We start from the raw sequence: 12,979 nt of genomic DNA on the forward strand, positions 1-12,979 counted from the left end.
CTCCTTTTTAATAGGTGCCAAGGTTCAATGAAAACATAGTTACTGTCACTGTGATAGGGCAAATATTTTAATATAGTTTCTGTGAAATGTTTACTACTGTTAAAGTTAATGTTTACCAGAACATTAACTTTAGGTATACATTGTTGGTAAAGTAATGCTCAGCAATGATTCTTTTGATCCGAGTCTCTGCAGTCAAGAGTCTGTTCTAACACAGCCCCTTTCTCTCTCTACTTTTTTCTCAGGTCTGTCCCTGAGGATATTGGCAGCGTAGTGCCCCATGGGAAAGAGGCCCGGCACCAGAAAGCCCTCTTCTGACCTTCACACACACACACACACACACACACACACACTACAGCACACCCCTTCCCCACGAATAATGAGTTTTAAAAGTAAAATAAAATAGATAAACATGGCTCCTGGGGAGCTAGCTCAGCACTTAAACACACTGTGCTGCTGAGGACCTGGGTTCACTTCCTCGCACCCACATGGCTGATTTTGAGCCATCTGTTAACTCTAGTTTCAGAGGCTCCAACAACCTTTTCTAATTTCTACAGACACCAAGCATGCATGTGGTGCATAGACATGGGCAAAATGTTCATACACATGAAATTAATAAATCTTTTTTTAAAAAAATCTAATGTATGTTTAAATTCAGAAATATTTGCTGAGCATCTTTCTATAGCCTGTTAGGGTATTTCCATGGCCCCATTATACAATGACAAACAAGATAAACTCTCAAAGAACTGAGAGTCTAGATAAGACACAGTAAAACTATAAGCAATATAAGGCTCTATAAAAGTATATATTCACAATTTGTGTATAAGCGGGCGCATACCCATGCCACAGGACACGTGGAGGTTAGAGAACGTATTTCAGCAATCGGTTCTCTCCTACCATGTGGGGCTCAGGGGTGGGGCTCAGGTGCCCAGGCACGCCACTCTTACATGAGGAGCCATCTCCCTAGCCAAAGTTTCTGTTTTCAGGTCAGAAAATGCACTAACAATATAAGGATGTCAAAATTTTTGGAGCTCTGTGTGAAGGAGGGGTTTTGAACACTTGGGGCTCAGGAGTCAGTACAAGCCAGCTTCTGAGATATTGATAACTTTTATTTATATAAAATTGGAACATTATCATCATCCAGAAACAACTCTTCCCCAAAATAAAATATAGAGAGATGTACTGTTTTATAGGTTTGAAAAATCTCTTTTATATTGTGCCTAACAACAGAGATACATTCTATGTCTGCTTCTGCACTCAATCATGACATGTTGTCTTAATTGAAAATCATAGAGAAAACAGGACCTCACACAACTTGCATAACTGTAGAATGATGCTGTATCCTTAACCTTACAGGTTCTGACACCACATTTTGAGAGTCACTGAACTTAGAGAAAAAGAGCATGCTATCAAATAAAATCAATTCCCATTCTAGAAAGTGAAAATTTAAGCTGAGACCTCATTACATTTAGAATACTAAATGAAAATTTGTTTAAACTCACTTTTATACCCAGTAACTGAATATTAAAGGATTTTATATCTAGGAACATGTAAGTTTTTTTCTGACTAGCGTTAAAGTGATTTTTGCTGTCCGAACAGGCAGATGCAATATCTTTACCTGCCACATGGGGGCAGAAACAGCATAACAGCACCATCCTACGTAGTTGTAGATGTAATCTCTTGAACTGTGAAGAACATGAGCTGGAGACATAAACGGCTCAGCTGCTCTTCCAGAGGACCCAGGTTTAATTCCCTGCAGGCATGTGGCAGGCCACAAGCGTCTCTGTAACTCCTCTTCCCAGGTATTGGACATGCTCTTCTGGCCTTTGCTGGTCCTTGCCTTCACACACACACATTCACACACACACAATAAAATACGTACAAACCTTCAGAAAAGACACTAGTGGTCAGGACACTAGGTGTAGCACTTTCTGTATATTTTATTCTGTGCGTGCGTATATTTGTGGTTTTGAATTCAGTCTTGTGTGTGCCATGGCATGTGTGTGTCAGAGGACAGGTTTGTGAGCAGCCGTCACCTTCTACTTGGTGATGGGTTTTCTCGTTGGCTGCTGCATGGGCCTTACTTGAGGCTCATGAGCTTCAAGGATGGACTTGTCTCGTCTGCTTCTCATCTCCCTTTAGGGATGCCACAGCTTTAGGTGGGCTCTGAGACTTGAACTCAGGTCTTCAGGCTTGCACAGCAAGTGCTTCACTAACAGAACCATCTTTGTAGCTCCCAGCTCATTGTCTTAGGCTGTGTGACTTCAGGCCTTCACGTGTAAGAACCCAGCTTCCCTCTTCACATTTTAGTTAGGCAACCACAGCATTTCAGCAGCAAATAATGCACAAAACGAATTTGAAATCATAGCTGTCCTTCAAATATGGCAATCATATTGCTATATAATCTCAAGGGAGCAACACTGTCCAGAGAGTGGCAGCCGTATTGTTTCCCTGGGCTGGCTTCACGCCTCCAGGACCATTTGATGCACAGACGCAGGGATTCGGGGTTTTACTGTGTGACCCTGGCTAGCCTCTGACTTCTCCCCCAACCCCAGCCCACTTTTTTTTTTTTTTTTTTTTTTTTTTTAAGTCTCACTTTGTAGCACTGGCTGGCCTAGAACTCTCTTTATGGATCAGGCCTGGCCCGGTTTGTAATTTACAGTCCTCCTCCTTCATCCTCCCATGTTGAGATAAGTTTCTACCGCCCTGGGAGGCTTTGTTGGAAGAACTTTTAAGTAAAAATTTTAAGTATGTACATAAGATGTTAAATAAGTGTTGAATAAATGTTAAAAGTTAAGTCTTCAAAAGAAACAGCAAATTCGTTTTGAACTACGTAAAGTTTAAGGCTAAATGTTTATCATTCTTCACTTATATAAAAAACATAGGCTGGAGAGATGGCTCAGTGGTTAAGAGCACTGGCTGCTTTTCCAGAGGTTGTAAGTTCAATTCCCAGCAATCACATGGTGGTTCACAACCATCTGTAATAGAACCTAATGCCCTCTTCTGGTGTGTCTGAAGACAGCTACAGTGAACTCCTATACATAAAATAGATAAAATTCATCTTAAAAAAAAAAAAAAAAACCATAGTCAGCTATAGGTAGTGCAAAACTGTCTCTGCAGCATTTGGGATGCTGAGGCAGAAGACTGCTGTGAGCTCCAGGCTACACAACTTACATATAACCTTCCCGAACTTAATTCATGAAAATTACTCACAGGTAAGATGGTGCATACCTAGCTCAGCGCATGAGGCAGGAACCACAGGTTCAAGGCCAGCTGGGACTATTCAGCTAAGGCTGTATTTTGGTAAAAGAAAAAGTAAAACAAAACTACACTATAAAACCTGTCAGATACTTCACCGTCAGAAGCAGGAAACTGGATCTTACCTTCCTGGTTTCCTTCGTTTGTTGCAATAAAATATTGACCAAAAACAATGTGGGCAGGAAGAGATTTGGGTTTGGCTTACATTTCCTTTATGGTTCTCAAAAGAAATGAGAGCAGGATCCCAAGCAGGGCAGGAGGTAGAAGCTGTAAAGAAATGCTTGCTGCCCACCTCTGGCTCTCACTTGCTCATTGCTAGCTTCCTTAAATAGCCTAGGACCACCTGGGTCCTCCTTAGTTAAGACATTCTCGAACAGACATAGCCACAGACGAACCTGATAAAGACCCAACTGAAGCCTTTTCCAGGTGACTTGAGGCCACTTGAGTTTACAGCTGATGCAAACCAGGGCATGTTGTGAAGTAGATGTTCAAACTCTCAACAAAGTTGCAGCCTACTTTGACATTCTTCTGTAATAACTGTTATGACATTATTCCTTTACGTGGCTGTAATTCATTTCAAAGTATATTTATCACCCTGGAGCCTTGGTAAGTAAACCTGCTGTGCTCATCAGTGCTATTAGGAGTTCACACACCAGCCAGGACACAAGGCCAGCACACCTAATTACGGGAACGGAAGCAGAGGTGTCAGTACCTACCACTATGGCATCCACTATCAGCCTAGATGAGCCTAGATGGGGACTATTTGAAGAGCAGCCTTGTGAGAACTACTCATCTGACATGGCAGGAAAGAAAGTGGGAGGGTATACTCCACAAGCCATCACAAGCCAGAACTTCAGGAGATGTGGGAGCTGTGGGAACTGCAAGAGAGATCTGGGCTTCCTTGTCTATCTAAAATGAAAGACAGTCTACATTGAGGTCCACAGTTGGGATGGGGCAACTTGGAATTCTGGCTAAAAAGCCAGTGGGGTATAGGGAGGTAGGATAAGAACCACTTCCTTTTCATGGCTAGTTTAGTTTTGTTCTGTTGCTGTGATGAAACAGTCTGGCTGAAAGCAACTTGGGGTTAATTTGACCTACCCACCCAGGTCACAAACCTTCAGTGAGGGCTTATGCTTAGCTTTCTTACATAGCCCAGGCCACCTGCCTAGGGATGATGCTGCCTACAGTGGGCTGGGCCCTCCTGCATCAACAGTAAGATAATTATCCATAGATATTGCCCCAGGTCTAATCTAGGCTCAAGGGCTTCCTCTGAGAGGACTAGACTGTCAGGTTGACAAAACTGAGGCAATAGGCAGGCTCTAGAGGCTACAAGACACGTTCTAAAAACAAACAGGCAAGGGTGAGAGGCTCTAGAAGTACTTTTTAAAAAGAGAAAACTCTCCCCATGCTTTTTAACTTTTCAGTTAAACTCATTTCATTTATTTTAGTAATCAGTTCATGTCTTCCTTCTCTGGGCAACAAGCTGACACATGTCAGTCCATTAATGGTAACTTCCTCTTCCCACTCCCCTCACACTACTTAAGAATTTTTGGTTGATTGTTTTGTTTTTGAGGCAATTTTGTTTTCTATTATGCCTCTTTGGCTATCCTGGAATTACTATGTAGATCAGGCTGGCCTTGAACTCACAGAGATCCTGTCTTTGCCTCTTGAGTTCTGGGATCAAAGGCATGCATCACTACACCCAGTTTCCCTCCTTATTGTTTTCAACCGTGTGTGTGTGTGTGTGTGTGTGTGTGTGTGTGTGTGTGTGTGTGTGGTGAATTTTATGATACAAATTATGGTATATAATGAACATTTCTCAGTTTAAATCCACTCATTCTAGAGTGTAGAAAGAACACTGCCATAGGCAATGTCCAGATACAACCCATGGATGTACAAGGCACTGATTTCCATACCTATAATAACACCATGAAGGGGCTAAAGCAGTCAGAGCACTTGCTGCTTTCGTACAGAATCAACTCCAGGGGTCTTGGCTCCCTCTGCTGGCCAGTGTGAACACTGTAGACACACAGTGCACACATAATATGGAATTGAAACATATACAAAAATAAAAAAATATACTACCATAAAGCGAGCCACACTACACAGTGAATATTTAAATTAAAAAGTAACAGTTTCAAATGTAATTGATTATAAAATAGAAGAAAGACCAGGACAGGAAGCACACAGGTGATGTGGACCAGATTGGTCAAACAAGAACAGAGGCATGCAGTTGCTAGTGGGTGACTGGTCATCTCTGAATGGCGAAGGAAACCCAGATGCTTTGGCTCCATGATGAATGACACCGAGAGACTTCTGTAAACAAGTCTCTGCTTTGATCCCACGTTTCCATGGTTTGACAGTCACTCTGTTCACTCTTGTAACTGATGAAGTTTTAAAATATTTTTTATTCTTTTGGGGTTTTCGAGATAGCTTTCTCCCCACAAATGGAGCCTGCCAGTTCAAGCACTTGCATTCTAAGCAAATGAAATCCATTATGTCTCTATTGTATACACTGGATATTCTGGAACAAACTATGTAGACCAGGCTAGCCTTCGAATGCTCTCTGCTTGTAGTTAATCTCTACAATGTACACACATAGTTACCATGCTTTTCACAAATGAAGCCCCAAACTAAAGCTTCAAGTGAGATTTCAGGGCAAAGTACTCTTCAAAACCCAGATAATACATTCCTTGGCTGATGCTAAATATAGTCTTCTCACGATGACATACATTTTGACAATGATCAGCCTTACATGTCAAATTTTCCAAAATAGCACAGATTCCATTTTAAGGTAAGCAGGAAAGATTGTTCCCCTGCATCTCTGGAAATCTATTAAAATGGAATTGAATCAAAAGCTGCAAGAAGGAAAACTAGATTTAAAATAATTTTGTTGCAGTTTTTGCATTGTGCTCTCCAAGTTAAGTGTTGCAGGTAAAACACAAAACTGAGCACAGTTCTCCTCAGAAGACACACACACACACACACACAAACGCAGGGGGGGGGCACATGTCAGGCAAAACACAGAACCTGGAGTGGATGTGAGGTTGCTGGCCTGTAACTCCAACCGTTCAGAGGCTGGGCTGGGGCAGGAGGGTCAGTCCTTTCTGTCTGTACTACCGACTGAGTTCAAGGCTAGCCTGGAAAACTCAGTAAATGGATAGGAAACAACTTAGTGGGAGAGAGCTTGCCTAGCAGGGTTCAACTACAAGAAGTGAAATCTGTTTATACTACCCCCCCCCGCCCCCCACGCACAAACACTTTCCTTCAGTTAAGTTCGCACTTTTCTCAAATGCAAAACAAAACAAAACAAAACAAAAAAACCAGAGACATGCAATTTGGATTTTCTTACAGCAGCAGTTCAGCATATAAATGAATAAATACTATTGGGGGAAATTTTATGTAGTTCATGCACTACCGTGTGACCAAGATGGTCTAAAAACTTGAGCTTTTTTTCCCACAGTACCAGGAACATAATTCTGCGGAGACTCGTGCAATGGTCCGCTGCTCCTTAACACAATTTGGCTGATGAATGAATGATGTTCTGCTTCCTTTGGTCAGCAAAGAGATTTCTTCTTGGGGCTGCTTTTCTCTGCCTGTCTGTCTTTTTTCCAAGGGCAGTCACTTTGTGAGAGCATACCATATACTATTTTTACCACCTTATCTACGCTCAACTCCTAGTCCACATTGTGGCCTTAAAAATAAAATACTTAAGCCACTGGAGCAATCACGTAATCTCTCAATTTGCTCATTTTTCATTCACACACACACACACACACACACACACACACACACACAGAGAGAGAGAGAGAGAGAGAAAGCGAGAGAGAGACGGAGAGAGAGAGAGAGAGAGAAACGCGCATATGTGTATATATATATATGTATGTGTATATAAACATATATGCATATTTTGCATTTGAACATCTTACAGTTCATATGAGGTCTTTACTCCGACTTTTAGAGCTAGCTGCTCAACCTCTAAGCATATCCCTGTCTTGGCGTTGCGGAGCAATTTGGAGACCAGGCAAGGCAGGCTAATAAATCCCTCGTTCCCCAGCTTCCACAGGAACGCATTCACAATTTCTTTAAAATCGCAGCTACTGCTGGCAGAGCCCGCAGTGGGCACATGTTGGGTGCCACAGTAAATTCGCCCGCTCGGACCCTAGGGGATCTCCGGCGGAGGGTGTACACACATTCGGCGTCCTGGAAACACTCTCCCCCAAACTCAGCCGCCCAGATTCAGGTGGTGCAGAACCCCTCATCCCCGCAGCCCAGGCCGGTCCGGCCGAGCGCAGGCTACCCCGCGGGCCCGGGGCCCCGGCGCGTCCGTCCAGCCCAGCTCTCCTACCCTCCTGTCGCCGCCGGGGCGCCGCTCCTCCCGCTCCGCGCTGCGTGTCCGGCTCTGCGCGCTGCCCCCTCCGCTCCCGCCGCCCGAGCCCGCTGGCCGCCGCGCGCCAGCAGCAAGTTTCCATAAAAGTCCTGGTGCGCAGCGGCTCCCGCATTCCAGACGGGCCCAGCGCCCGCTGCAGCTGTTCCCGGACCAGGCCAGTCCCCACCCCCACCGCCGCGCAGCTCCAGAGGGTGGAGAGTCACCCAGAAAGAAGAGGGGCGCTGGCTGCCACCACAGGCTGCCTCCTGGCGACCTGCCGGGCCGCTTCCCTCAGATTCTCTACCTGCCCCAGTAGCCCATAAAACGCACTGACTTCTGGCCAGCTTCCCCTTTTCTGCGGAAGGAATGGGGCCGCCGCTCCTCTTTAACCTCGAGGAGAGGCATCTGGAAGTCTAAGGTAGCGGGACGGGGTTCTGTGCTCACCTTTCCTTAGCTGAAGACACGCAGCTCTGCTCTTCCACATGGTCCGGAAGCCTGCCATGGAAAGTACACCTGAGTGTGACGGGCGAGCCCAGCTGAGGCCTGTTTGCGTAAGGAGAGGCCCCAGTTCTTCACTCCATCAAACCCAACAGACCACACCGAGGAGCACATGTGTCATATGAGGAGCATGTTTGTGTCATAAAACAAAGTCCCAGGTCACATCCCAGTACCACACAACAAAAACTGCATTAGTGAAACAAGTTAGCCAGTGCCGCGGGTGGGAATGGGGCCATCCGGGCACCTAGGAGGCGAAGGCAAGAGCAGAGTTCCAAAGCCACCTTTCACCATCAAGAATCTGAGGACAGCCTGGCTTCAGCAGTCTTTCAGAAATCTCTAAGGGTTTGCCATCCCACCCTCACTAACTATGTCAGGAGGAAAAGCTCGGTAGGAGGCCAGCTTGCCCCTTTCACCCTTCGGTACCTTCACCTGTTCAGTCCATGGGAACGCCGCAGCGACAGACTCGCTCCCTTGAGACCCTTCCCTTCTTAACCTGAGCAGGCCCTTGGCCCTTGCCTTTCCTGGAGGTTCCTGCCACTCTGCGTGTCTACTCTTGCTGTCTGTCTTTTCCTCGCTGTGCACTTAACTTATAATTGTATCTTTATTTTTTTTTTTTTGTATCTATATTTTTGTTCCTAAATTTTATATACGAATTAATACAAAACATTGCAGACTCCTCGCCGCGGTTAGTCTGGAAGAAACAGCTCGTAGCTCTCCTTGCTGTGACGATACACAGCCAGCCTCGGAGGTTCTTCTATTTTCTGGTGAGACGTTTCAAATCCCTTTTAAAGAAAGGCACCTCGGAAGTGACGTGACGGTGATCTTGTTTTTGCTCCGCAATGGTCACCACCCCTCCGCCAAGATGGCCAGCTTTCCTGCTCACCTGGATTCTCTCCTGGGGGGACTGCTCAAAATCAGCAGCACCCACGATTCCATCTTCTACAGGGTGAGTGCAGCCACGGGTGGACTTGAAACCTTCTTCTTTTCTTTTCTTTTCTTTTCTTTTCTTTTCTTTCTTTTCTTTCTTTTTTTTCTTTTCTTTCTTTCTTTCTTTTTTCCTTTTTCCTTTTGCCTCCCTTCACCACAAGCATTTTCACAGTCGTCTTGTCGGCAGAGGAGGGAGAAAGGGCTATTCTGGTTTTAAAGGATGAGATTTTGTATTTCTACCCAATGGCCTTTCGCTCCACAAACAACTGCTGCACCACGGGTTGTGTAATTGTCAGCAGAACACATTAGGATGTTCTCTGTGGGTCATGACCCCTTTGGGATCACATAGGACCATCAGAAAACACAGACATTTACATTATGATTCACAACAGTAGCAAAGTTACAGTTCTGAGATAGCAACGAAAACATTTGGAGCCACAACATGAGGACTGTATGAAAGGGTCACAGCACAGCATTAGGAAGGTTGAGAACCGCTGTTCTACAGTCACCTGGGAAGCGTCTCAGTGAGGAACTGTGCGGACACAGCCCACCTGCTCCTTAATCCTTCAGGAGGTGAGAAACCCCTTCAGGTGGGCTGGTTCGATCCTGGCTCCATCCTGGGCTGAGAAAGAGGAGGCCATGGGTAAGCACGTGTGCATTCACTACCTCGGCCTCTTTAGATCAGGGGCACCTTAGCTGGCCTGGAACTGGGTGTGTAATCCAGACTGGCCTTTCCTGCGGTTAAGCTGAGTCACCACACCTGGCCCCCATCTCTCTGCGGTTGAGTGTGACTATGACTAACCCAAAAGGATGCGCTGTGATCTGGAACTGAGCCCCCTCCCACTGTGAGTCTTCCAGCAGCACAAAGCTGAGAACATGGATAGGCTGCCTGTCCCCAGCACTCCTTCACCCATTCACCACAGCCTCGGGTGGACAGCAGTGACACCCCTGCTCTCATGGAAGGGCAGAAGCAGAAGCCCAGGGGAATCACGACTGTGTTTCATGATGCCCACACAGCGGGAGAGTCCTGAGGAGTGCGAGGCAGTGCATTACTGCTTCTCTTACCTTAGTAAACCACCCAGGCTGTATGACTTCATAGCGACTGGTGGTTTATTGCTCATGATTCTAGAACATGGCGGTGGGATCAGCATGCGTGTGATTATGGACATAGGCTCAGGTGGCACACGCTGGCACAGGACTTGTGGGAGAGATCACTTAGGTAGACAGAAGGCATAGTGTAGGAGGGCCAGTAATGACCACTGTAGAGCCCACGAGTGGTATGCATGCACATATGTGTTGACAAGTGTGCAGGTGCATGTGTGTGCATGTGGAGGTCAGAAAACACTTCAGGTGTTGTTCGCTTAGGAAGACCATCCACCTTCTTGAGTCTCTGACTGGCCTGGAGCTCACCAATTATGTTAGAGCAGCCAGCTGCAGGGATGTCCTGTTTCCTCCTCCCCACGTGTGTACATATGTGGTGTGTAGGTAGTGAGAACTGACCGTGGATCCTGAAGACTGCAGACTCTTCTGCCTGAACTCTAACAAGTGCACAGAGGATCTAACAAGTGCACAGAGGATCCTCTAACAAGTGCACAGAGGATCTAACAAGTGCACAGAGGATCTAACAAGTGCACAGAGGATCTAACAAGTGCACAGAGGATCTAACAAGTGCACAGAGAATCTAAGTGCACAGAGGATCCCCTAACAAGTCTAGAATAAACACGGAGCTTGGGTGGTTAAGACAGGACAGTGAGATGATGGCAGCCAAGGTGGGCAGGGCCGGCAAACAGGAGCTTTTGTGCGTTAGTGCTGTACGCATTTTGATTTCACTCTAAGATGGGGACCACCAGGGGATCGTGGACAGATAAGTGGCAGGCTGTGTCCTGTCTGCAGCACATCTGATTTGGCTCAAGTGTTGCACATAGACAACCAATAAAGGCAAACAGCTCACACCGCCCACTCCAGCCTGATTTACAACTGTAGAACATCGGGCACAATCAGAGGGCTAGGGAGGAGGCTCCAGTCATTCATTGTTCTTTGTATTTGAAGGTGCATTTTTCACCTTCAAAAGTAGAGGTTGCAGGGGCTGGAGAGGTTGCTCAGTGGTTAGAGCACTGACTGCTCTTCCAGAGGTCCTGAGTTCAATTCCCAGCAACCACATAGTGGCTCACAACCATCTGTAATGGGGCCCAATGCCCTTTTCTGGTGTGTCTGAAGACAGCTACAGTGTATGGTTAACCCTGAAAACGTACATACATGTAACATATGGACTCAACATATTCAGGAAAAAATACATGAATATACAAATACATATATGTAATTGTTAAAATAAGAGGCCATAAATTTGAAGAAGTGGAGAAAGGGCATTGGGAGGGTTTGCTGGGAACAAAGGGGAGAATGTTACAATTAAAATGTAATTTCAAAAGCAAACAACATCAAAGCAAACACTAAGGGATACTGGGTATGGAGCACATGAGCTGGAGAGACAGAGGCAGCCAGGCATCTAAAGCTCTGTCTACGTGCCAACCTCCAGGCTGGGCTTCACAGTGAAGCCCGTCAAAAAGAAAACAGAAAAAAAGCCAGGGACTCGCAGGTTCACACTGGCATGGCACATGCTCCACACGTGTGAGACCCGGGGCTTTGTTTTAAAGTTCTGAAACTCCAATGGCGACTGGAAGGAAGTGTGGCTTGTGCAGTAAACGCACCTGGGGCAGTGTGGACCAATTCTCCAACTCAGTCTTCAAGCCAGAACAAAAGATTGGCCGAAAAACCTACATCTTCTCATTTAAAATGTAAGTAGCTCAGGTGTGGTTGTGTGCCACATTAAGCCCAACACCTGGGAGGCAGAGGCAGATGAATCGCTGAGTTTGACACTAGCCAAGTCTGCATAGTGAGACTCTATCTCAGAAAAACCAAAACATTAAACTAAAGTTAAGCTAACGTTGCTACATTATTTTTATCATTTATTTTGGAAGATTATTTATATTTAGTAATCAGTGTGTCAGACTTGAGTGGCAGGGGCTTTTGGCAGACAAACCATTTCTCAGGCTCAACTTGGGATTTTGAACTGTGCTTTTTTGGACCCTGAAACAATCTTGCCTCTGTCAATTAGACTGCGGAGAGTCCTCCCACACGTCACGGTGGTGTCCATCTGCAGCACAGCGTGGCAGCAGCAACAATCCAAAATCTAGGTATTGCCAAGGTTGGGAAGATGCTCTGTGGCTAAGGAACTTTCCCGCTGGCCTGGCCACCTGACTTTCAACCCCCAGCGCCCATTCGAAAGCTCGACTCATTAGGACATTGGTCTGGTCCCAAGCACACTCCCATTAGAAGACAATTGCTGGGAACTATGGGCCAGCAAGCCTGGAAGATGTCTCACAGTGGAAGCTGAAGACTAGTACCCCATGTTGCCCTCTGACCAAATGCACACCACAGGCTCAAATGTGCCTCATAAGCATGTGTCTACTCAGCCCCAAACACTGCCTTTCACACCAGCATTGCCTCTCAGCTTGTGTTCCTTCTATTACACTAGGTAAGTGGTCACCTGAATGTTCTAAAATGCTAGGAAGCTGTATTCAGAGCCCAGTGTGTAAGGAGTTACAGGCTCCTGTCTATAGCCAGCACTGGACAAGAGGCCTACTGACAAGAAGCCTGAGTGAGCAAATCTTAGAAGCAATCCCTATACTATTTTTTGTTGCTATCAGACACTGGATATAGGGCAACAATATTCTCAAGATCTATTTGGCTCATCATGCTGGAAGCTTGGAGGGCACTGGCGTGCAGGTAAGGCTCCCTGCTGTACCACAGGATGGTTTGCAGAACAGGAACTGTATGTGCTCCCTTAGAACACCCTGCCTTGGGAGGGCCCATGCCCAGGCAGTACTAAACCCTCTAGAAGGCAGAGCCACATAACCCATGATTTCCACGAGG

General features: G+C 45.9%; 1 protein-coding gene across 3 annotated transcripts in view; it reads right to left on the bottom strand.

The window, feature by feature from the left end:
- The window catches only part of NEXN (nexilin F-actin binding protein), a 30,550-nt gene extending 22,832 nt beyond the window's left edge, over positions 1-7,718 (bottom strand). The window contains exons 1-2 of one of the 3 annotated variants that reach the window (XM_080915870.1): positions 7,604-7,656; positions 5,172-5,274 (exon numbers count right to left, since the gene is read on the bottom strand). The gene's annotated coding sequence lies outside the window, so the exon portion shown is untranslated. Of the gene's footprint in view, positions 1-5,171; positions 5,275-7,603 lie in introns of all 3 variants that reach the window. The other 2 variants (XM_080915872.1, XM_080915871.1) reach the window with 2 other exon arrangements.
- Positions 7,719-12,979: the final 5,261 nt, after the last annotated feature.

This window comes from Micromys minutus (assembly GCF_963924665.1).
Source record: "Micromys minutus genome assembly, chromosome: 4".
In the NCBI taxonomy this organism is placed as follows: Eukaryota; Metazoa; Chordata; class Mammalia; order Rodentia; family Muridae; genus Micromys; species Micromys minutus.